Below are 27,592 nucleotides of genomic sequence, written 5' to 3' on the forward strand. Positions count from 1 at the left end.
GATGTGTTTGCTTTTTTGCCAGTGGGCAGGTGGTATGATTAGTTTTTACCCTCCTTAGAATGAGTGGAGCTTAGCTGTCTAGGATCTTGAGAAATGTACAGTTAAAGAACTCAACGGCTTCATCTAGGGGGAGGAATTTCAATGAATTCCAATTGATACATTGTAGGGTGTCATTAAATGTGATGAGGCAGAAATGGGATAGGTCTCTGGTGTGTTTGTAGTGATGTCTGCTATGTGATGAGATGTTTTTTCAAACTATGATGGTGATCACTTATGGTATGGGAGAGTTCCTGTGGCTGCAGTCTTATTTGGGTCAGAGACCAATATCAAATCCAGGATAGTACCACTGTTATTGGTTTTGTTTGGTCTAGTTATGTCCTTAATTAGTTGTGTGAAGGTATTTAGGTTGATATTGGAGGTGATATTTTGGTTGAAGATGGGGGAGATGTCTAGCTAATTGATATTGATGTCTCCTAGGACTGTAGTTTCATTTTCCATATTGTTTGATGCCCGTGGCAGTATTTCCTCTAATATAGGAATATTATTGCCAGGAGAGTTGTATAATACAATAATACAGATGATTTTGCAATGGTTTATTTCAAGGAAGGAGACTATTATTTCAGCTGAGTAGAATTGTGGGATACGCAATGCATTTAATTTGTTCAAATCCATCCCAACACTGCTGCATATCGTCTTTCTTCTACTTCACTCCCTCTTTTCTAGCTTGTACACTGTGCCATCACTATATAAAACCGCACCACCTTCTTTTCTAGCTTGTACACTGTGCCATCACTTTATAAGTCCACACCATCATATCACTACATGATTTGGCTTGCAGCCTTTCTTGAGTTCATGATCTTAAAATCAGCTACTCGGCTAATGAGACAAGAACCTGTTTGCTTTTTTCTTTGATAGCTTCAGATACTGTCACAATGATCAGCTCACTTGTTCGCTCATCACTCCTCCCTTCCATAGGCAGCTTCTCACAACTCATCCAGGAGCTGCTGAAGCACCATTTTTACTGCTTCTCTTCATGATGGTACCTCATCGTCTGCTGGGTCAGTTTCATTCAAGAAATCCACAAGAACTGCCTTTTCTTATCCTCCCTTCTTTATTTCTTTGATGTACACCACAATTTCTCCTTCCACAAACTGCAATATTCATATATTGTAGCTTTCCTCTCTACCAACAGCGGTTTCAACCATCCCTCTCCTTGTCTGAATGCTACCAGCAGCAGCAGAAAAGATAGAACATGGCTAAATGGACCAACAAGCCATACCAGTGTCTTGTTACTGGGCTGCCTCTCCCTACATACCATAAAACACTGTTCAAACCTATCAGTGTGCATACTATTTTATTCTTTAGTAAAAATGCATGCTGAACTAGTACCTACAAAAAACAAGCTAACTCAAAATATATTTGTAACTAAAATATTCAAACTAAATTCATATATTTCATGCTGTCAATTTATTCACGGTCAAATAATAGACACACACTGTCAGTGAAACAAGGAAACCAAGGATCAAAGAAGGACCAAAGAATATGTCTCTTCTAATTTCTCCAGATCTTTTGGGTTTCTAATACCATGACGGGAATGGACCCCATTCCTAAGTCAAAGTACAATTAAAGTTAATGAAATTAGTACTGTTTCAGTCTTTGATGTCAGCCAAAAGTGCTCTTCGTAGCACCCTCAATGTGCCCAGTAATGACTCCTTCTGCAATTCGTACGGGGTAACATGGATTGGTAACATATCTAAATATGATTGTAAATTCTTTTTTATAAGACCCGTTGCTCCTACTACTATTGGATCTGTCTGAGTATCTTTCTACCACATTGCTCTTGTTTCTTCCTGCAGATCCTGGTATTTTATGACTTTGTGTCTCTCTGTACGCAAGACACTATAGTCACTGGGTGTGGCGATTTAAATGAGCAATGCTGCTTTTGTCTTCTTTTCTTGGATCACTATATCTGGTATTCTAGCATCTATCTTTTGAACTGTTGGTAATGGGTGATCCCATGTGATATAAACTTCATCATTTTCTGTGATGTTTTGTGGCTCATGTTTTCAGTGTTTTTCAGCCACTTCAATACCATAATGTTTGAGCAATCCCCAGTGCAACAGTCTCATCATATTATTATAGCTTTCAGTATATAGTCCTTCTGCCATTAGTGTGTTGCAACCAACAACAAGGTGTGTGACTGTTAACAATTCGGTTTTACAAAACCTACATTTGTGTGTTTCTCCTACATCTTAAATGGACTTTGTAAACCAGCATGTACGTAGCCCACTGTCTTGGGCTGCCAATATTAACCTTTCATTTCTTGGTTTGAATTCACCTCTCCTTAACCATTCCTGCGTTCATGGCTCATGTGAGGGTACTCTGTTTTTTTTACAACTGATTAGTTCCTTTCACCATAACTACTGTGTAAGGCAGGAGCCGAGTCTTACACACACAAAGATATATATATATATATATATATATATATATATATATATATATATTTGTTTGTTTGTGTCTTTTGGCTTTTCCTGGTTAGGGGTCGCCACAGCGGAACTCCGGTCCGCTAATAATTGGCAGTTGATTTTTACGTACCGGCTTGCCAGGCCTGAAGCACAACCTTCAACGAAGGTACGCCCATTCACGCATGTCTCCACACAGAAGACGCTCTAGCTGAGCATCGAACTGGACAGCGTCTTACTGTGAAGCGACAACGCTACCTATATATATAAACGACCAAAGATGTAGCTAGCTATTTTTGTGATCAGTGTGCCACCCCCTTCAACTTTAGGAACAAAAAAATGCTCTTTTTTATAAACTGCTAGCAGTTGCTTGCTTGCTACATCTGTAGCAAGTAACTACTACATTTGATAGTGCACTCTGATCACTACAGTGCTTCAGTTTTGACCACAAATGCAATACCGGCATTCATTTCTGATGTATATAATTCAATGAAGACTAATTGGCATCTGCTGATAACAACTCCTAACACTTTATTCATATGGGACAGTTGCACTGTTCACCCCCACCTTGCCTACACCTGTGCTCACAGTCATCAGTTACGGTTACTTGTGTGATGGTACACCTGAGAGATCTGTTTCAAGTCAAGTGAATGAATAAATTCAAAAATAATGGCCCAGAAGTATATCACAGCTTATTGCCATGAGAACAATACAGTGGAAAGAATTTTAGCTTTTCTCTGCCCTCTCAACTTCTTAGCTCAAGACTCAGATACAAAGACCCAAAAATAACAAAATATTTTAAATATTCCTCGTACGTACTAAGAAATAGCAATATTTTCATTGGCAAGCATTTTCCAAAGGATACAAAGTTTGAAACTTACATGACTGTTCTTATTAAGTGATGGCAGTCCGCCAGATTTTACAAATAGCATAAAAATACAACCTTTGCTGAAGAATTCTGGTTAAAGCCAAATCTAAAGATGGAACAAATGTTAAAGTTGTTAAATTTTATTTTTATCTATTTGTTAACCAGTGTATGAAGTGTTGTTTTTCAGGGGGTAAGCATATGGCGCTATATGGTTTTGTGACTTGGTCAAAGTTACACAGTAGACAAAAGGAGGTGGAAGGATTCTTTTAACCATAGGAAATGGTTAATAAACAAATCAGAGCCTTACGTGCCCAACAAATCTAATCAAGTGTTGCATGGACATGCTTTTTTGAAAAATAAGAACTAAGAAATTCTAATGACCGAAATTATTGACTGACTGTAATAACAGTAACTTATCAGAAATTTAAGAAATAGAGGATTCAAATTCTGATGTGTTAATGAGCTAGGAGTCAAGGGTACAGGGTTTGAGTCTTGCTACTTCCAAAAGCCTATTGTATGGCTCCAAGCAAGTCACTTAACCAGACATTGACCTGAATAGTGCCTGACAAAGAAAGTATTATGTATTTTCTGAATATTCGTTGTTAGCACCAGTTAACCAGATTTTAAGCAGGTTTTACTTTACACACAAGAACATAAAGACACATGCATACAGGTTTGTTCTTAGTTTACTTACCAGATTGTGATACAGCTTAACAGTCTTTTCTGCAGCTCCAGAAGTCATATTGTAAACACATGAGGAGGTTAATTCTTTCTTTCAACTTATAGTCCAAGTTTCCTAACTTTGCTACTCTTTTGTGCCACTTATGGTGCTGCCTAATCATTTTATTTGCAGCTCCAGGGTGTTGCGTTGCACTACCTAATCACTTTATTTGCAGCTCCAGGGTGCTGCGTTGCACTGCCTAATTATTTTATTTGCAGCTCCAGGGTGTTGCGTTCATAGGTTCATAGATTAGTACTAGGCTAACTGCCCTTGTGAGCCATTTTAAGCCTAACCGATTATCCCTTGTGAGACTCAAACCCTGCACCTTGTGTTTGTAAGGCAAACACCTTAACCATTAGGCCACCCTCCCAAATAAACAGCCTCTGTAAGGCTCGAACCCAGGACCATGCACACCATACACAAAGTGATTTACCACTCAGCCATGCCAGATATCTAATCACTTTATTTGCAGCTCCAGGGTGTTACGTTGCACTGTAAAATGAAATAAAAAATAATAGGATGTTGAGGGAACGTGTCAGGGAACATTTAGCAGCTGTGAGGAATCATGATGTAGAAAGAAGTGCACCTGCTAAGCATTCAGCTATGTTTAATTATACACACAGATTTAGTTTTAGAGTGATAGAATGTTTGAGACCAAGTTTAAGACTAGGGGATTTGAAAAATTTGACAGAACAACGTGAATTAAAGTGGTTATTAGAACTAGAAGCATATAGTTTCCCTGGTCTTAATGATAGGGCTTCTGTTAAGCTCTATCTAAAAGCTCGACCCTTAAAATGTATGTATATATATATATATATATATATATATATATATATATATATATATATATATATACACATATATATATATATGTGTGTGTGTGTATTGTATGAATTGTATATGTTTTTTGTTTAGTAATTGTTTGGATATGTATTTAAGCTATTATGCATCAGGTTTGATTTTATATTTTATATGTATATGCATTTATGTGTTTTATATATATATATGTGTGTGTGTGTATTTATGTATGGCAAGAGATGTGAATTGACTTTAAGACCTAGATTGCATTTCATTACTGCTTAATTGATGAATTGAATTCACATATATATAGAAGGATGTAGTGAGTGTTTTGTACATAGTCTGAAGAAGCATCGTTGATATGAAAGTGCTAACCTGGTATTAAATTATATTTGCTGCTTTTAGCCATCTCATTTATACATTTTTTTATTTTATTTTACAGTTTATTGTTGTGCAGTTGAGGTCCACAGTGGCATCATTGCTAGTTGTTACGTTGCACTACCTAATCACTTTATTTGCAGCTCCAGGGTGTTGCGTTGCACTAAGCAATCACTTTATTTGCAGCTCCAGAGTGTTTCGTTGCACTACCTAATCACTTTAATTGCAGCTTCATGGTGTTGTGTTGCACTACCTAATCAATTTATTTACATCCAGGGTGTTGCGTTGCACTGCCTAATCACTTTATTTGCAACTCCACGGTGTTGCGTTGCACTTCCTAATCACTTTATTTGCAGCTCCAGGGTGTTGCATTGCACTGCCTAATCACTTTATTTGCAGCTCCAGGGTGTTGCGTTGCACTGCCTAATCGCTTTATTTGCAGCTCCAGAGTGTTGCGTTGCGTTACCTAATCACTTTATTTGCAGCTCCAAGGTGTTGCGTTGCACTACCTAATCACTTTATTTGCAGCTCCAGGGTATTGCTTTGCACTGCCTAATGACTTTATTTGCAGCTGCAGGGTGTTGCGTTGCATAGGTTTGAATGACAGTAGCTCATTAATTGATATGAGGTTGTCCTGTGCTGGATCTGGCTCTCAGCAGCAGCCATCTGGTGCCACTTGCCCTTCAAAAAGAGGCCATCGGTCTTGTAGGACTAACTCTGTCAACAAAGTGTAAATAAATGAATAAATAAATAATATTTCTTACAAATTAATCAGGCATACTAAGTCACTTGAAAACTGATAATTGTATTTGCTTTATTCAAATAATGCGTGGAACTCAGGATTCAGCTTCCACGCGTCGTTCACTCCCATAAATAAAGTCATCATTTGCAGTTCTTATAACTGTCTCTGTGCTGCCCATTATTCTTCCTACCATGCCATTTGCCCATGGTCATTATGGAGTCCGCCTTCAGTGTGATGTCTTTCCTTATTACTGTTATTATTACTTATTACTGTTGCAATATTCCTTACAAAAGATATCCTGCTGAGCACAGCAATATATCTGGCCAGCATACCACACCCTTAGGCACTTCCAAGTGCTGCATGTCAGATATTTGTCCTACGTCTGAAGCATACAGTATACAAGTGCTGTATGTCAGATATATGTCCTACGTCTGAAGCATACAGTACACAAATGCTGTATGTCAGATATATGTCCTACGTCTGAAGCATACAGTATACAAGTGCTGTATGTCAGATATATGTCCTACGTCTGAAGCATACAGTATACAAGTGCTGTATGTCAGATATATGTCCTACATCTGAAGCATACAGTATCCAAGTGATGTATGTCAGATATATGTCCTATGTCTGAAGCATACAATATACAAGTGCTGTATGTCAGATATATGTCCTACATCTGAAGCATACAGTATATAAGTGCTGTATGTCAGATATATGTCCTACGTCTGAAGCATACAATATACAAATGCTGTATGTCAGATATATGTCCTACGTCTGAAGCATACAGTATACAAGTGACGTTTGAGTGCCAAATCCCCAGAACTTCTTTGCCACCAGTCTGAACATTGTTCTTTGACTTCAGTCTATAAGTTGTTCTTCATGATATCTCAGCTACCGAGCTAAGAACAAATAAATACACCATTAGGGATTCTTTCTTATTTTTCTCCTGTTTGGTTACTTGTTTTACATGTCCTTCAAAAAGGGAAAATGTGGGTGTGGGGAGTAGTTTTGTCATAAGAATAGACATGAAAAGTGCCTTTTCTTCTTAGACACAGACCACAATCACACACAGTGTGATATTTGCCAGGCCTTTGTACCCAAGACCCTTGCAGCCATCTGTCATCTTTATCTCTGTATTTGAAAAAACATCCTCTGAAGTTGTTAGCTCTGATTTTGCACCCCCTCCCCCAAGATGTTCAGATCCTTACAAAAAAGAAGTCTAAAGAGATGTGTTTAGTGATTTGTTGTCCAGCCTTTGCCTGACATCTCTGTAGGGCAAGATGAAGAACCTTAGGACTCTCCGTTTCCAAAGCCTGTTCCCTGTGTTGCAACCCCACTGAAGGCCAACATGGGGCTTGCTATCCAAACATCTGCTGGGGCTGAGCCTAGCTCTGCTGCAGAAGAGAAGGGGTAACCACAGCATATTAGCAGGGTACAGAACCTGATAAGCTTGTTAGAGAAAATAAAAGCAGAACACTAAGCATGTGGTTTCTGTTGCAAAAGACCCCATAAAGAGTGGTAGGATTTCACTCGGGGTCTTTTAAGACCCTCAAGGTTTGTCAGTACCTTTACCAGTTGCTTTCTCTTCCATTTTTTCCAAAACACTTCAGGCTTCTGATTTCTCTGAAAAAAGAGGAAGAGCTGGATTCTGAGGAAGCATCCCTAGCTTACTCTTCCCAGATCCATTCTTCTCTTGCTTTAGGATCAAATGAAGATGATACTCTCTCCTCTGATTCCCCTATTGAGGAGATGTTTTTTGGGGATACCATTGTTAAAATCATAGAACATTTTCAGTGGGAAAGTTCCCCAGTGTTTGAGGTTCAGAAACGATATTATGACTTTTTGTAGATGGACTCTACGAGGCCTTCTGCAGTGTCCCCTTTGTTGGAAGCTCTCCTAGATACTTTTACTTCTGCTTCACAAGCTCATGAATCCCCTGCTCCTAAAAATCTGACAGGCTTTAAAAGTCCCTGAAACTTAAAACTTCTTTTACAAGAATCCGTCTTCTGACCCTACCCTTCAGTGATTTCTCTTTCTGCTGACCAACCTTCTAAGTTGATTCCTTCCTGTAATCTTGTGCCTTCTGATAAGCATAGCAGGGCTATTGACAGGTATGGTAAAGAGGTGTATCCTCCTTTCACCTTAGCCTTCAGGGCCATAAATTACCAGATCCTCATGAGCAGGTATGTTATGGGTGGTCTTTATAAAATGGATGCAATTTCCTTATTCGATTCTGCCTCACAGGTTACTCACCATTCCATCTAATATAACTGTGATGCTGCTGATGTCTTTTCTAGCATGTCTGCATCAGGGTCAGTTATCAGGAGGTATTCCTGGCTTAGGTTGTAATCTCTCCCTGAGGACATTAAGGCCAAGGTAAGGTTATGCAGGACCTTAAGAAAAATTTTCTCTTCCCTATACCCCAGTATAAAAGGAACTGCCCTTCTAAGACTTTATTTGTGTGTGGGTATCCTAAGTAAACCTGGAAGGGTAAAAGAGCTTCCAAAAGGGTGTTGCCTGAAAAGCCTGCTGAGGATTCTAAGAGGCAGAAGTCTTCCTTTCCAGACATTCACCCTTCTCTGCCCCTCAGACAGATTCCCCTTTCTTGGAGGTTAACTGTGTCTTTTTCCAATTTAGCAACACATCACCACACACTCTTGAATTCTTTCGGTCATCCAAAATGGTTATTTCATGACTTGGAAATCCCTTCCTCCTTTTTCAGGGATGCCTAAGCTATCTGCTTGCCAACTTACTCAGTTTTCTGATCATCTTCTTCAAGATAGTTTGGCTGAAGGGATTATTCAGCTAGTTCCTCTGCCCCAGAGGTGCAAGGGATTCTACTCAGGAATGCTTTTAATAACCAGAAAGGCAGGTTCATGGAGACCTATTCTAGATCTCTGCTTTGCCAACACTTTTCCTAAAAGCCACTTCTTTCAAAATGCTGACACTTTAGTCATTGTTTCATCTGCTGCTTCCCAAGGACTTCTGATATCTCTGGAGCCGAACAGTCCCTATCTCCACATTCCTATTCACCCTTTCTTCAGGAAGTATTTATGGTTCTGTGTTTCTTGCTCACATTCTTTGCAGGTTGGCCAGTCTACAGCAGTGAGGGTTTTCACAAAGTGTCTCAGCCTGATCATAGCCTTTTGGAGAGACTGTGATATTCAGATATTTTCTATCTGAAAGCCCCGTCTTAGCAGCAGATTCACCATACTCCTCCTTTGCAGTGTAGACTGTACTCTAAATCTGAAGAAGTCCATTTTGACCCCTTCACAGGACCAAATTTTCTTGGCATGCAGGATCTAGACCCTATCAATGATAGCCTTTCTTCCTCCTCCCAAGGTTGTCTCTTTGATAACATTCTTCCAGCCTCTTTTTCCTTTACAGGTGGTGTCTGCAAGAGAGTTTCTAAGAGCTCTTTGGTTTATGGATTCCACCATTCCAGTGGTTCCTTTGGGCAGGCTCCACATGATGAAGTTTCAGTGGCATCTCAAGACAGTTTGGGTGCAGTATTGTCATCCTCTGGACTTTCTCTTCCTCTATTGCCTTGCCTCAGCAGGAGTTCCTTTGGTGAATTCAACAGATTTCTCTGATTTTTGGCCTACCTTTTCAGGTTCCTTTTTCCAGTCAGGAGCTGTTTACATATGCTTCAGACTTGTGTTGGGGGGCTTCTTGTAGCAACATTAGGGTCTGAGGAAGGTCTGAACCTTTCAGCAAGTAAAATATCATATCAACTTCAAAGAGATGAGAGCTCTGATTTTAGCTCTTCAGGATTTGCATTCCCTCTGAGTTCTGGGTCCCATCAGAATTTATACAGACAACACCACTGTCATGGTAAACAACAAGCAGAGGGGCCACAAAGTTGTACTGTATTTGCAGACTGGCCCTCATAGCTTGGAATATTGCTAGTCACCATCATTTGAGTCTTCATGTGGTTTATATTCCATCAGAACAGTCTGAAGGCAGACAGTCTAAGCAGGTCCAGGTCCTATCCTCGCAAGTGTATGCATCATAAGGAGGTTTTTCTGGAAATTGTCTATCGGTAGAGTATTTATCAAATAGGCTATCTGCCTCTCCTTTAAGCAGACATCTTCTCAAGTTCTTTTCCAGAGTGCCAAGTCCTCTAGCCAGGAGAGCAAACGCCATGTCCTTTTGTTGGAAAGTCCTCTAGCCAGGAGAGCAAACACCATGTCCTTTTGTTGGAAAGGGATGTTTTTTATGCTTATGCCCATTATCCTGTGTCAGCAAGGGTCCTACGCAAGATCATGTGAGGCAGGCCCAAAATCTAGATGGTGACTCCCTTTTGGCCCAGACAGCACTGTTTTCCCCTACTGTTTTACCTTGTCAGTCATCACAAGTTACCTCACAGGATGGATTTTCCCACAAAGGACAAGGGCTCTATCATTCTCGTTTTACAGTTGCAGCTCTGGATGATGGGGTTTTGATTCCTTTTCAACACCAGTTTTCTGAGGATACCAGAGAATCCTCTACTAGAAAATCTTATGTTGCTAAATGGAAATGATTTTCATGTTGGTGTCATAAACATGAACAGGACCCTGTTTTACTGGGAATTCCTATTGTTATTTCTTATTTGTATGAGCTGCTCAGTTCTGGTCTGACATACTCATCTCTTAAAGCTCATTTGTCAGCCATTTCTGCTTGCCTTTGAATCCACCACTTTCCTCCAGAATTGAGGTTAAGCAGTGTCTTCATATTAGGTCTCCAACAAAGCCAGTTCCTCCTTCATAGGACCTTAATTTTGTTCTTAAAAAGATAAGTCAGCCACGTTTTATACCAGTAGCTTCTTCTACTTTAAAGCTGTGTACCTGGCAGACTGTCTTTTTAGTGGATCTGATTTCTTCCAAGAAAGTCTCTAAGCGTCAGGCTTAGCTCTTATGGTGCTTTCTCCTTTCCTAGTTTTTCACAGATATAGACTATCTCTTAGGACCAGTCCTTCTTTTAGGCCTAAATTGGTCAATTACTTGTCTTTGAATCAGACCATTCATCTTCCTTCATTTTTTCCACTCCTCAGTATAGCAATGACAGGGTTCTACGTCCTTTTGATTTGCGCAGACAGCTCAGATATTATTTAGATAAGACTAAAGATATTAGGAAAACTGAGCAGCGCTTTATTTCTTTTCATGCTATGAAGTTGTTTTAGTCTGATTCTAAGCAAATCATCTCTTAGATTTCTAAAGACATTTCCTTTTGTTATTTTTTCATGGCAAGCAACTCATCTTTTTGTTTGTGCTCATGCTACAAGGGTGGTGGCCTATTCTGGAGCTTTTTTCTAGGGTCTTCACTCTAAATCAATTTTGGAAGCTGGTATTTGGTCTTCTGTGCATACTTTTACTAAGCACTACAAGATGGATGCTGTTATTAGGACTAGAGAAGGTTTTGCCAGGTCTATAATCTATGAGCTTTTGGAAGGTTCTTCTATTTTTCCTCCCCCTCCTCCCACATTCTTCAGTAGCATTAGTACTCTTGCTTTAGTAAGGAAGGACAGAGTACAGTTGTGTAAAAACATTACCATAATGGTAGATGCCCTACTTTTCACTGTTGCAATAATCTGTTCGTCCCCCCCCCCCCCCCCTCTGGCTGAAGAGCCTTCTATTCTCCTTTTTCTGGATGTATATGTTTTATTTTTTTCCTCTTGCATTTCTCTGGTTATCCTGGGGCAGTTCATTTCTGAGGATTTGGTGATTGCATGTCACTTATGTACCTTATGCTTTGAGCATAGGACATATGTTTGATATACAGCACTTGGGAGGGAATAAGGGTTTAGTATGCGGGCTGGACATACAGCTATCCTTGGCAGGATACCCCTTTAGTAAGGAGTACTGCAACATTGAAAAGTAGGATATCTAGTGTTATGATAAGTTCCTACACAACTGTATTTTCTAAGGTTATTAACTGCTAATGCTGTGTGCCATTTAAATGTGTACATGTTCTTATCAGGATGGAAAGCATTCTTCATTGCAAGTGTTGTGCTTGTGTCCCCATAAAAAAGATAAAAAAATGACAATGAATGCAAAGATTAAGGATCAACCAGCACAGTGGTGCAGCGGTTAGTGCTGTCACCTCACAGCAACAGGTACTCGATTCTCAGCTGAGTTGCCTTCTGTGTGGAGTTTTCATGTTCTCCCTGCGTTCGCGTGGGTTTCCTCCGGATGCTCCAGCTTCCTCCCACATTCCAAAGACATGCATCTCGAACATTTTTTCCCAGGCCTCTGCTGAAAATGGGCTCTGTCCCAGTCAAACATTCCCAGTAAACAAATGTTAAATAAATAAATAAAATCATAAGAGTAAAGAAAAACAATAGTTCCTTCGGTTAGTGTGCTTCTTTCAGTCTGAGCTCTACTGACATATGCTTAAAAGTGTAATGACAGCATTTTATAAATGCAGAAAAAAGTATTATGTTCATGTGCTTGTATGATGTTGTCATTTGTCCTGATGAGTAGCTGTCAAAAAAGAAGTACCCCTGAGTCATTTAGTATCATTTGTTATTGCTACATTTACAGTTCACTTTTGTATCTCTCATCAACCTTCGTCTAAAGCAAACTGCTATTTATTGATTTGTTTTCTGTTTGTATTTATTGACCTGATAGGTTCCACGGAGCCCATGTCCCTTTTTTTAGGATAGAGGGAAAAGTTGGCCAAGCCATTGACAGAATTCTCCAACTCTTCATTTGATAAGAGCCATCTGATTATTAATTGTTGCCTGCATAGACTGTCGTTGAATCTTTACTCGTTTCTATCTGTACTATATGCACTCTACTAAGTATGACTTAACATTGTACTTCAGTTGATGGTGTCAGCAGTTTTGCAATAGGACTCAATATGTCTGTCGTCTGAGTTCCGCTGAGTTTCGTAAGGACTGAATACTTATTATATTAGCATAATTGTGTGCAACTGGTTTTACAAAACCTGCAGAGATAATCTAAGCAGAAAAGATTTTATAGCACTAACAACTCCTTTCATTGCCAAAAATGTTTGCTGAAATGCAAGTTAAAATGCTTGAAGTGATTTTAATCTAAGCGCTTGTTAAAAGGTAGGTTCTGTTTAAAATGCTTGTGAGGTTTAGAATAGTTTTAGCAAATTTCTTTTCCTACCTTGTCCTTAATTTTTCAGTCTTCCTGTATTGTCCTGTTGGTAAGAAAGCTGGCTGTTGAAAGATAAATGTCCTTAATTTGCAAGGGTGTTATCAAAATAGCACTATATGCTTCCTTCAGAGGATGTACTCTTGAGGTGTTAAGGTAATCACTTTCCCAGTAAGAAAAGTGGCCCTGTCACAGTAACTCTAATTTAATAATTGAATTCTGAAATTTATTAAGAAACTGCTTACATTTTCAATGCATTTACTGTTGGCAATTTTCTGTTACATATAGTTCATCCCATAGTAATTTAATTGGAATACTATTCAACCTTGAATATATCTTTTATGGTTCACTGGAAATATACTTAATCCATACACACAGCAGGCTCATCCAAAAGACACTGTGTACCAACTCCATCCACCCACCATTTATTTGGACAAACTTACTACCACCTCTGCCCTTGTACATTAAGTGTTGGGCAACCAGTCCTTTCTGTATGTATTTTAACCTGCACAGTGACTAGTTGCAGACAAGTGCTTCACTGCCCTAGTTTGTTATCAGTAGCCTTACAGTCTGGAAACCATCCCCTACAGATAACCAGCTGGTCAGATTTTACTCTCTGCTTCCTGACAGACACAGAGATTTACTCCGTACTGTTCTTACTTCTGAAATATTTCTTTCTCTTATATCACCTTCAGTTTTGTAGACTAGCTACTCTCATTATTTATATCCTCCTATCTGTCTTCAGTGGTACTGCTTGCCACAGGCACTTACTAAACCACGGTCAGCTCTGAGCCAGTATTTGTGCCTTGTCACCATCGACTTGGTGTAGTCATCCTCCTCTTTAAGTTAGAAAAAATTGTGTTTTTATTTTTTCTGAAGAAGTGTTCCTCCAAGTAAACAGATCTTTAATTTATCTGACAGTGAAGTTTGCATTTGGAAAATTTGTCTGTGAGCTATGTTTTTATGTAAGTTATTTATAAATATTTTGGCAGTCCAAACAAAGAATTGTGTCCACTATTATCGTTTCACTGTCATAGACTACATCACCTCTGTTAATACTCTCTCATTCACACTTGGCTCCATTGATTGTTTTTAGCAGTCCACTGTCAACCTTCCTTAAGTTTATTTCTCCTTTGCCCTAAACACTTGTGAAACCACTTAGTTTTAAGCCAGTATTTTAATTTTCATGAGCTGCAATCCTGCATTTGGGCTGAATTTTTCTCATTGTTTTGGTTGCTTTTTTGTGGGGGGTAACCTGTGAACTTAACAATTCAAAGTCCATCGAAACCTCCTTACCATTAGACAGTTGGTTAAACAGTCAAGTGCTATTTTTAATGTTGTATATCTGATTTTGGACTAACAATGGGATAATTAATTTCAATTAAAAACTAAAGATACAAATGAAGTACTGAACATATTTTGTATTGGCTAAATGGAAGAAGTTGTTGCTCCAAGGCTACTTTACTGAATGTTTTTATGACTTTTACCTTCCTGCTTTGAAAAACCAGCTCAGTTTCCCTACCCCCAATTCTCACCTACCCTCAAATAGCTTAAACTTATACATCCAAAGCCACACCATCTAGGCAATTAGCCAATTAAACCAAACACCTAAATGTCCCACCACAATCACTTTTCAACTACTTAATCTAGCAACACAAACAGGACTGTAACACAACTCTTCATAACTCCATTATTTTACCCAGTAAAATGGCTGTGTCTCGATTGTGATTTCCTCAAAATGTCATCAATCTCTATGGCTTCACCCAATTAATTACTTCTCTCACTTGCTACGTAAACAGCACAAAGGTTTCATAGGTCCATAGGTAGATACCAGGCTGTCTGCCCTAGGGCATTTATAAGCCTAGCCAGAGTGTATTTAGCTTCCGCCTCCCTATTAGATTAGCCTACTGTGCCTCTGTAAAGTAGGTCACAGAAGGTACCCTTTTAAGATTAACCAACAAGGAAGTAAGCAAACTGAATAAACACGAACGAGGAACCTTGTTCAGCAAGGACAAAGCACACCAGTTATAAAAGACTTAACGCTTTTAATTCCACAAAAAGAGCGTTTTCGCCACGGACATCCGTGGCTTCCTCAGAGAAAACAAAAGTTACATACAAACAAGTGAAATTAGCAGTTTTATAATAGAAAAAATACAGGAAATGACCTCATTGCCACATCCTATAGTGCCGCAACACACCTTAATCTAAAACCAATTTAAAAACAGTTTAAAAAGTGCCCCATAATGTGACCAATATAAAAGGACAATGAACTGCTCATCCTTTCTGTTAATTCATCCAGGCTCGACCAGGTTGTATTTTAAAAAACCGTGCATAGAAAACAACTTTTTCTGTAAGGTAAAATAGACTAATCATAGCCTAATATAAAGTGGCAAACAAACCACCTAAATGCCCATTGTTTGTATATCCGTTATAAAAATGTCTAACAGGCTAAAACAAACAAAAACAAAAACCATGCAACAGTGACAAGGAAGTAAAAATATATATACACATGTATGTATGTGTATTAAACCTGCAAGTTTTGATTAAATTCTGGTATTGTGTTGTTATATAGTAATAGTCATATTGTTTTGTTATATAACAATTAGGAACCTACCCTCAACATCACTAGTGCAACTACAAAAGCCCCATGAATATAAAGGACAGAAATATCAACGGACAGACCAGAACATCAATACAAGTAGCTCTATTGACAGGATTGATGGACTACCCAACCTTGGGGGTTGGTTACTGGACACTACCAGCTTTAGTTTTGGACAGCAAGGTATGACTTCTGGGACTGGTCCATTTAACAACAGTATATGCTTATCTGAGAAACTTAAACTGTTTGACTCCAAACTGCTTAAACTTAAAAAGTTGCAGTTGGAGTCTGCGTATTTTAAACAGTGTATTGCAGAGGAGCTTATACCGAAGGGACTACGAAACAATTTTATGCCATCAGGACTTGTAGTTGACCCTGGTTTTTTAACTGATTTAGAAACCTTGTTTCAGAAGCAAGGTAGTGAGCTACTTGATTTAATTGTGAAACATTATGCAGTACACATTGACATGTTACTGAATGACATAAATGACCTGGATAAAGAAGTTAAAGCCCACCTTGATTTCAGCAGATACAGGTTCGACTATGGGAGAATTTTATCAAGCATAGACACACTTCTAATTAAATTAAAAGGTAATAAAAATAGAAAACTAGCCCGAGACAGGGAGGCATACTTGAAAAAGACTGCTTACCCTAATCTTAAAAACAATGGTAATACACGCACAGGTACAGGTAGAGGGAATCCATCTGTATTAACTGAAGAGAATGACACTAGACTCGAAGACATCATAGAGGAGGATGTCTTTGAAAACAATACCAGTGATAATAATGATGAACCTAGGAGGAGTAACAGAATCAAGGCGATAGCCAGGCATGGAGGAGGACCGGGAAACACCCAAGGGGCCTCTAGTAATAATAACAAATCTAACAAGCAGAATTTGGGTTACAACAATAGTAATTTTTTAGGCCAACGCGACAGGAGGCCACAGGCGAACAGGAGAAAGAACTAGTGGTTGATCCGAGTGACCAAAGGATAGAGAGGGGTGCTTCTTTATGTGATGGCTTATCCACTATAGCCTTACTGGACCAAACACTCGAACCCAGCTACCCCACTATTCTTACAAACAGAAATGGTGATTTCAGGATTTATAATTTTTCTGACATCACCATAGACAATCAGCTCATTGAATTATTGGCTTTTGGAAATTCCTTCGTTCCAAGTAAGAACGGTAATATAGCCAAAGAAATCATTGAGCTTAAATGTTTTGTAAGAAAGTTGAACCTCCATCTCTTGTTTGACCAACCGACAAATGGCGATGGGCTAATGGAAGAAGATTCCATGGTTAACAAACTAAAATTAGCTAGTGTGTTTAACCCCCCTTTGCATTCCATTCTACAGCTTTTCGAGAATAACTGTGAAATGGACTTTAGATTCTTAGCCCACAACATTAAACATGGACCTTGGCCGAAACAATACAATGTTACTAAAGAACAGATGGCACTTTTAGACGAGGTCAGTCGGTTACCGGTACGGGTATTAAAACCCGATAAGGGTGGGGGACTGGTCATTTTCCATAATACTACATATAATGAAAAGATGTCATTACTATTAGAGGGTGACGCTTACATAGTATCTTCAAAAAATGAAGTCAGTGGCAGCATTCAAAGAATTAGAGGTTATTTCAGGGACCTATTTTTGATGGGCAAAATAGATATGAACTTGTATAACTACATCGACATAACCTGTGCTAAGATACCCGTAATGTTTGGAATCCCCAAAATCCATAAGAGCATCAGTGACCCTCCTATGAGGGCACTGATTGATGGGAGATCATCCATCACTTATCCATGTTCAAAACTTATCACTCAGATACTTGATAAGTATATTAAAGGTATCCCTAGTATATGTAGGGACTCATGGATGTTTCTTGAAAACATTAATCGGGTACCTTACCATGACAACAACAATTTGCTGACAATTGACGTTATAGATCTATATACCTCCATCCCTCATGTTGAGGCGGTGGAGTGGGTAGGTATTATGTTGAATAGGCTAGGTGCCTCTAAACTTGAAGTTGACCTGGTCACGGAGCTATTGGAGATAGTATTGACTAGTAACTACTTCACGTTTAATGGAGAGTTTTTCTTGCAGAAACGTGGAGTGGCTATGGGTTCTCCCTGTGGTGCAGGGGTAGCAAACTATGTGATGGGCTACTGGGAGGCAAACATCTTGAATGGAATCATAGGTAACAGTGGGCTTGTCATATTTTACACCCGGTTCCTGGACGACATGTTTTTGTTGTTCAGGGGATCAGAAGCACAAGCACTAGAGTTTGTAGAATCCATAAATGCTTCAACTGCCTTTTTGAAATTTACATCCAGGTTCTCACTTGTTGAAATTGATTACCTGGATGTTAAATTAGTGAAAGACACAACTAATAAAGTTTTGACATCTTCGGTGTTTAGGAAGTCCACATACTGCAATTCTTTCCTGCACTTCACCAGCTTTCATCCTTATAAACAAAAAAGGTCTATTGTGAAAGGCCAGCTGGTGAGGGCAGGAAGAATCTGCAGTACATTAGTGGACTTCATCAAGGAGTGCACTTTGTTGAGGGAGATGTTCTTAAATAGGGGGTACCCTGATGTTTTGCTGGGTGAACTCATTGAGGAAGTTACATCTAAAAGGACAAAAGGCTTTTATAAACCCTTACTTTTTCAATATAATCTAGCATCGAATGATGTCGATGAGAACCCAAGTCAAGCTAGGATTTTTGAGGGGGTAGAGGTGAGTATTATAAGCACATCTCCAAGACTTGAATGCAATTTTTCTTTGAGTTTTGTTACTACTTTTAGTATGAACACTCAAGGTATTTTAGACATCATCAGGAAAAACTGGTATCTTATCTCTTCAAATGGGTTTCTGGTTGATAAACTGGGGGTGGAACCTAGATTTATTTTCAGGAGATCCAACAACCTTAAAGAACTCATACAAAGGAACGAGCATGGAGGTTCCTTTTTCAAAAAGAGAGGAATGAGTAGATGTGGGTTTTGCAAGTATTGTAACAACATTTGTGTTGGTGAGGCGTTCCAAGTAAGGGATGTCAAGTACATCATTAGGTCACCCCTAAATTGTGAGAGTAGATCTATCATATACATTGCTTTGTGCAACTGCTGTCGAGGGTTCTATATTGGGAAAACTGACAGAAGGCTACGGGAGAGAATTTACGAGCATTTATATGCAATTAGAAACAACAGGGATGATAATGCTTTAGCTAAGCACATTGCCGTAAATCCAGGCCATAGTTTTAAGTTCATGGCAATAGATCACGTTCCTTTAACACCTAGGGGTGGTCCTTTCTCCTTGATTTTGGAGAACAAAGAACTGGAATGGCAGCTGCGTTTGGATGCATTTAATCACCCCGGACTGAATAGTAATTGTAATATTGCTCCTGTCCTAAAGTTGAGAAGTTATTTTCGATAACCCTGAGTTAGTGCCTAGAGGCAAAAGTTGCCTTTATATTCATGGGGCTTTTGTAGTTGCACTAGTGATGTTGAGGGTAGGTTCCTAATTGTTATATAACAAAACAATATGACTATTACTATATAACAACACAATACCAGAATTTAATCAAAACTTGCAGGTTTAATACACATACATACATGTGTATATATATTTTTACTTCCTTGTCACTGTTGCATGGTTTTTGTTTTTGTTTGTTTTAGCCTGTTAGACATTTTTATAACGGATATACAAACAATGGGCATTTAGGTGGTTTGTTTGCCACTTTATATTAGGCTATGATTAGTCTATTTTACCTTACAGAAAAAGTTGTTTTCTATGCACGGTTTTTTAAAATACAACCTGGTCGAGCCTGGATGAATTAACAGAAAGGATGAGCAGTTCATTGTCCTTTTATATTGGTCACATTATGGGGCACTTTTTAAACTGTTTTTAAATTGGTTTTAGATTAAGGTGTGTTGCGGCACTATAGGATGTGGCAATGAGGTCATTTCCTGTATTTTTTCTATTATAAAACTGCTAATTTCACTTGTTTGTATGTAACTTTTGTTTTCTCTGAGGAAGCCACGGATGTCCGTGGCGAAAACGCTCTTTTTGTGGAATTAAAAGCGTTAAGTCTTTTACAACTGGTGTGCTTTGTCCTTGCTGAACAAGGTTCCTCGTTCGTGTTTACCCTTTTAAGATTAGTTTACTGTGCCTCTGTCTAGCAGGGACACAGAAGAGATCCCAGGGGTGAATTTGCGATTTCCCATCCACGCGTCCAGATTTTGCTTGAAGAGGGTCAGCGAGGGGCTATGTCTAACATGAATTGGGATTCTATTCCAGAGTGAGGGGAGCCTCTGGGAAATGAATCTGTCTCTCCAGCATGTCTTATTTATTTTTGTGCTGAGGTTTAGGTCCCTGGAGCGTGTAGCTCTAAGGGACTTGGATTTTTTGAGGTGGAGCATGTCCATTAATTCTGAGTTTGACATGGCTTTGTACATCAGGCATAGATTGCCTCTGAGTAGGCAGTATGCAACTGAGTAGAGCTGGAGTTTCTTTAGTCGAGCTGCATAGGACATCTGTTTGTAGCCCATGATCCTCTTGGTGAGGTACTTTTGGGGTCTCTCCAGTTGCTGCAGGTGTCGGGCAAGGTACATTCCAAAAGGGGCATTGTATTCAATTATGGGCCTGATGAGTGATGAGTAGAGGGGCACAATCTCTTGATCTAGATGCGAACCCTTTCGTGATAAGGTGGGCTATATAGAAGGTCTTTCTAACCACTTTGGTAACATGATTATCAAAGGAGAGATTACTATCTACGTTGGTCCCCAAATCTCTAATTACTTCTTCCGTACTTAATGGATTACCACCTATGTGGTAATTTGTGGGCACCTTGTTTTTCCCAAAGGGGATGACTATGCACATTTTAGCATTTAGCTTGAGGCCGTGGCTCTGGCACCAAGCATCCATCTCTGTGTGACCCTTTTGGAGGATGCTTGTCTCAGCTGGAGATTCGATTATGTCCCCCAGTTTGCAGTCATCTGCAAACTTTGTCAGCCATAATCCCCCCGTGTTAGCCTGAACCTCAGAGAAGTATATACCGAACAAGAGAGGTCCCAGAACTGAGCCCTGGGGGACGCCACTTGTAACTGGTTTGGATTCGGACATGGCACCTGCAATTCTGACCATGTGGGTTCTATCTCTGAGCCAGTTTGTAACCCATCTTGTGATATAGGGGTTGATATTTAAGCTAGTAAGCTTATTTATGATGCCCGAGTGGGGTATTGTGTCGAAGGCTTTTGCGAGGTCCAGGTAGGCTGTGTGGACTACCTTGCCCTCATCTATGGCTTTGGTAACTGTTTCAAAGAAATCAACTAGGTTTAAGAGGCAAGATCTGCCCTTAACAAAGTCGAATTGGGTAGGGTCCAATATCTGGAGACTCCCAGTGTCTTTGTTTATGAGTTCCATGATAATACACTCCATAGCTTTACAGACCAGACTAGTCAGGCTTATGGGGTGATAGTTTCAGGGGTCCGTTGTGGCACCACCTTTGTGGAGTGGGACCACTGTAGCTGTACGCCATTCTTTGGGTACATATCCTGTAGTAAGGCTAAGTTTGAACAGTGACTTAATGTGAGGGTTCAGTTCTTCTTGGAGCTTGTGTAAGACACAGCTTGGGACACCGTCCGGTCCCACAGATGCTGTGTTTTTTGCTTTGGAGAGGGCAGCCTTCACCTGTGCATCTGTGATGTCAGGGAGGTTACTTTCAGTTGGGATAGGCATTTGCTTCTTTGGGGGGGAAGGGGGGGAGAAGTTTGCGCTGAATCTGTCTGCCAGGATGTTGGCTATGTCTGTAGGTTCAGTATATTTTGTACCGTTATGCAGCAATTCAGAGCATATCTGGGAGTTTCCGCCCATGTTCCTGACATAACTAAAGAAGGCATTGTGATTATCTTTAGTGTATAGGGCAATTTTTATTTCGAAACTGGCCTTTGATGATTTTATGAGGGATCGAAGTTTCTTGCTAATACTGATCAGAGACGCCTTCCCTTTTTGGGATTTTGCTCTGTCATGTAGTAGCTTACTCCTTCTGTTGTATAGCTTATTTATGGCCGGGGTCCACCAGACCGGTCTCCTGTTTTTGGAGGAGTGAATCATGGTTTTATTTGGGATAGCACGATCCATGCATTCCTGCAGGTGCTCATAGAATGCATTTGTAAAGGATTCTGCGGATTGGGCTGTATTATCCTCTGGCCCAGGGGCTTTGAAGGATTCCACCTCAGTCTTGAGAAGTGCAAAGATGGCTTTTGAGAAATTCTTTACAGTGATTTCCTTGGCTGGGGGGTGGGGACAGGCTATGGATGCCCAGGGAAATTTGTTTATGGTCTGATCTTACAAATGAGGGGTTTACCTCTGGTGTGGAACATAGAGTCCCCATGTTGGTGATGACCAAGTCCAATATGTTGGTCCCTCTTATGGGAGTGGTGACCAGTTGTTCCATTGCATTACAGTTTATAAATTCAAGGAACCGTTGGGTGAGGGTGTTTGGGCTTGAGTAGTTTTCCCAGTCAATGTTTGGGTAGTTGAAGTCACCCAATAAAATAGTGTTTGGAAAGACCTTCATATTCTCCAGTGTTTTCAGGAATGCCAAGTGGGGTTCCTGTAATAGGGAGGGTGTTCTGTAGCAGGCTACAAACTGAAAGGCAGTTTTGCCTGCTATTAGTTGCACATGGATGGTTTCCGATGCTTCGTGCAGTGCCACTAACCTGGAGGTGTAGGTATTTTTGATGAATATAGATACTCCCCCTCCTTTTGTGCTTCGGTCCGAGTTTTGGGGCCGAAATGCATGGTATGAGTTATAACCTGGTAGTGCTGGGGTGCTCTCAGGAGCCTTGAACCAGGTTTCTGTTACTACACAGACATCGATTTTCTCCATACTGAGGAGAGCCTCGAGTGCGTGCATCTTGAGGTTTAGACTTCTGGCATTGAGTAGCATTACCTTTAGTTTTTTTATCCTTGGGTTGTCTATGAAGGTGGGTTTGTCCTTTGAGCCTTGCCTAAAAAAGGCACTATGGGGGTGGCAACAGCCTTGGCCAGTATACGAAAGCCTAAGGGTGACAGGTGCAAGCCATCCCTAGCGAAGCAACATGGCTTGTCGAGCATGTCATCCCAGGCTGACAGACACCGGATCCCCTTTGAATGACACCAATACTTTAGCCAATTGTTGAAACTGATCATTTTGTCTTTATACTGTGGCATCATTCTTGGTGAGGGCAAGATGCTACTCAAGGTCAGGGTCATACCAGCCTGGGCTACATGGTCAGAGAGCTCCTCTATGTCTCTTTTCATGTAGTCCAGGGAGGTACATCTCAGGTCATTCACACCAGCATGGACAATGACGGAGTTATACTTGTACTTGCTTTGGAGTGGCCTGAGTGCTTGCATTATGTGGCGGATTCTGGCACCCGACAGACAGCTTACAGTGACCTTCTCCTTGTTCAGTCTGGTGAGCGGGACGTCAGTGTGCCGGACAATAGAGTCCCCTATAACAAGTGTATTTGGTGTGTTGTTTGGCCTTAAGGGCTGTGACTGTGAGGCACACTGACTTTGTGAGATATGTGATTTGTGGGTATTGTTGAGGGGTGGCTGTTGCTCGGATATGTGCTTAGGAGGTCTTTGCTGTTTAGGCAGATTTTTATTTAGAGCCTCTGAGTATGTTTTTGTGTGTTTATGTGTTTGGTATGCAGATGCAATAGGTCTGTGTGAGACTGGATTTGTGGTGTGGGTGGTTACCTTTTCCTCCTGATTGACTGTGCCAGTCTTGGGTTGAGAGAGCCCTGCCTCCAGTTTGGCTGTGTAACTGCTTCTCTCACATGTATTAGAGTTTGTTGGAAGGAGGAGAGGGTTGTTTGTGTACATAAGGCAATTGTAACATTGCCTCAAAATTCCCAGATTCACCAGCTGAACTGGAGAGTAACCTTGAAACTGACCCTTGGACATACCAGATTAGTATAGTGAACTGTTTTTTTACTTGATCAGATTAGGGAAGGGAACTGATTTTTCACTTGATCAGGAAGGACCAATTGGGACCCTAATACTTATGAGAAGTCAAGGAGGGTGTAGTGCTTTAGTTAGTTAGTGTTTCCTTAGAAGAGCTGAGCAAGTGTAGGGCGTTAGAAAGAGAATAGAGTGATTGCTTTGAGAGTTTGAACAGTTATAAGGGAAAAAGTGAAGAGCAGACTTTGTGGAGCCTGGAATAGTTTAAACCTGTTTAGGCGGCGCTGCTCGGCACTGCTCAGTGCACAAAACTGCGCAAAAAGAGAGTTGTAGGGTTTTAAGAGAGAGAGAGAGATCAAGGAGTTTAGAATTGACCCAAAATGGCCAATAAAACTACAGCTTCTAGGTAGTAACCACTCCTCTAGGGACAGGCAGGCTGTTTAGTGTTAACCACTCCCACTGGTGAACACAGAGACTAACATTTAGCCCAAGCAAGCACTGGCCTTCTAGAAACTTCCAAACAGTTCAGAACAGCAAATCTGTAACTGAACTTTTTTAACTTTCAGAAAGTTGGAAAAAAGCAAGATTTTTTTTTTCTTTTTGTTGTAGTTTAAAAGTAGCTGAGATACACAAGCAGCAAAATAATCACAACAGTGCAATAAATGACCCCACAATTGAGTGCTAGGCCAAAATCAGGTAAAATGCAGTTTTTAGAGAAAAAATAGATTTTAAATTAAGTGCAACACAGGAAATGCAGTAAACAGGCTCTAGGTGTGTTCCAAGTACTGTTACTGTTACAGATATAAACTTTAGCAAGCCGGAAAATGCCAAAATGTAGGCGGCAAAGCAGTAAAACTTAACAAAAAAAATCAGAAGAAAATACTTAAAATCACAAAAGTGGCTCCTTTTCTTCTCTCAGCGTTTTCTCCCCTTGGTAGGTGCTTCAGCAACAACTAGCAAGCCTGAAAAGATGCCAAAACTACAAGGCAGCCAGGTTTTAAGAGAGACAGATCAAGGAGTTTAGAATTGACCAAAAATGGCCATTAAAGCTACAGCTTCTAGGTACTAACCACTCCTCCAGGGACAGGCAGGCTATTCAGTGTTAACCACTCCCACTGGTGAACACAGAGACTTCCCTTTAGCCCAAGCAAGCACTGGCCTTCTAGAAACTTCCAAACAGTTCAGAACAGCAAATCTGTAACCGAACTTTCTTCACTTTCAGAATGTGGGAAAAAAGCAAGATTTTTTTTCTTTTTTTTCTTTTTGTTGTAGTTTAAAGGTAGCAGATATTTGATACTTGATTGGATACTTAACTCCTTTGGATACTTAACTCCTCCCCTAACATATTCTCCATTAGCTTTCTCTTCATTGCTCTAAGTGACCATCTTCCTATGTTTGTCATCAGAGGTCAAAACCACACTCCCAGATCATGTCATTTTAATGAAGTATGCAATCTCTCCCACTTTTAAAAAGAACTATTTATCCAGAACCTACAACTTTGTAACTGGCAAAATTTAAAGGATCTACCCTTAGATGATGCTATTACAGAATTCTAAAACCTTCCTTAGCATTCTAAACAGTTTAGCCCCTCTCAGAACAAAACATGTAAAAGCCATACTAACCCTTTGGCTGACAAGAACCACAAAACATCTAATTCAGCTTGGAGACAAGGCCTGGAATTCCTCGATCAAAAATAAAATACAAAATAACCTACATGTGTTTTGATAACTCAGAAATCACACTAAATATCAATCAAAATAGATAACAAACTGCTACTCTGTTGCTGAGTCCCAAAACCTTCAACACCCAAAGGAATTCTGGTAAATTATGAAGAAATTCCTCAAACCTGGCCATGCCACCCAACCCAGGCCCACACTGCTAAACAACACAGGAAACACTGCCACTCTCTTTAATATCACTTCATAACTTACACACATCCCTAATTAAACACCATTCCCCTCCCAACCCCCAGTACCACCTGTGATCTTGTCCTATTCTCACTGTAACCAGTTCCAACCTCAACCATTAAAAATGTCTATTAAAATTAAAACCCACTACCCTAGCACCTGGCAGTCTCCCCGATGAATATCTACAAATCTCTGTTGAGGCTATAGCCTGTCTCATTTCCATACTCATAAACTGCTCCATCACAGAAGCACATGTCCCAACATGATGGAAAAAAGTTATATCCTACCCCTACATGAAGGAGGAAATAATACTGAACTTAATGACTACCTATTGCTATCCCGTCCCACACATCTAAAATTCTTTAAAAATACATTTAATCCCAGCTGTCCCAACATCTTGCCAAATATAACTTCCTCTCCTCCTCCCATGGCCTCCCCTTGGATCAATTTGAACTTTTCAAGTATAACAGACTTAAAAGTTCTTAAATTTTTTACAAGTCCAACTGTGATTAAAAAAGTGCACTTTTAATGTTCTTATTAAAAATGCTATATTTATGCTTATATATTCTCTTTTTCAATGTCCTTTCTTTTTTACCTGTGTAAAAGCATGGCAGACTGAACAAATGGCATTATATATCCCCCATGATGTGGAACAATTGCCATTTTTTAGTACGACAATGGAATTCAGCCAATTTTCAAGAGTTAAAGTATGAACTTGTAAAATGCTCAGACAATAGTTACAAAAACAATAAGCCATTGTTCACACTACCCTTTGTCTTTGGGTTTTCTAAAAAACCTTTAAAATTCTTAGCTGTTTTAAAAACGAACATTGGCTCAGTACTTGCTATCTCAAAAACGGTCGAAGCATAAAATTTCCAGTTGTTCCTAATAGTCATCTTTGCCTTGTTATCATCTTCATTATATTGAGCCACTTCCAAAATATTATCGTGATTCCCCCCATATTCATCAATAGTGGTTTCATATTTGAGCCCAGAAAGGGTTTCTGTTTTTACCCCATTCATTCATTCATTATTTTCTTCATTATATTCACAATTAACTGCTTTGGATAACCTGTATCCATAAACATTCTTTTTTAAATTGTCAAATTCATTGCCAGCTGATTTACACATGCTGGCCACTCAAACTGCTCTTTTACAATACTTTTTTTTAAACTAAGGGAGTGATGTTTTTTAACATGTAAATATGAGTTGCTAAATGTAGGTGTTCTAAAAAAAATGATTTAAACTTAAGGTCAGATTTAGTTATTTAAACATTAAAGATCCTTAATATTTGTTCTACTAAAATTAAATGTAAATTAAAAAAAATCTTGGAGTATTATTTGAATAAGAAACAAACTTGTCAATTTGTTTCTCTGGATCATCCAATAAAGATGTCTTCCAGGAATCTTAGATATAGTGTACAATATTTAAAAAACAGAGTTAAAAATTTAAATTTTTCATGCCACGAATACAAGAGTTGTATAAATCAGGGCACCTGCCAACCCCATTGTAACTCCTTTAACTTGTTTAAATATTCTCCCTTCAAAAAATATAAAACTGTTATCCAAAACCAGGGAAATCATTTCATTTAACAAGCTTACCAATTCATTTGATAAATCACAACCAGTGAAACTGTCAAGAAACCATTCAAACACCTCATCATGGGGTATGGAATTAAACAGATTAACCAAAACAACATTATATGCCACACATTAGGAGTCATTCTCCATAAAAAATACCATGAGTTTTTAAGTAAGTGTGAATGCAAGTTAAAAGCAGGTTTACGAGAATGGTCAATAAAAACTGCTAGTGGGTATGTTTTAGAGGCTTGCGCTGCCACAGTGGGCCTAAAAGATGGGGTATTTTATCCTTATGAATTTTTGGGATACTAAACATAGGTGGTATTACTGGTTTAGAATTTTTTTAAACTTATGTAAATTCTCAGAAATCCTACTATCGAAAAAGGAATGCATCCAAATGCAAATCTGTTTTATTGTAAGCTATATTAACTTCATTTCGAGACACAGCAGTGTATGTATCAGAATTTGGCAAGATGGTAAA

The sequence above is a fragment of the Protopterus annectens genome, chromosome 15.part0 (genome assembly GCF_019279795.1).
Source record: "Protopterus annectens isolate FY-2018-M chromosome 15.part0, PAN1.0, whole genome shotgun sequence".
NCBI lineage: Eukaryota > Metazoa > Chordata > Ceratodontiformes > Protopteridae > Protopterus > Protopterus annectens.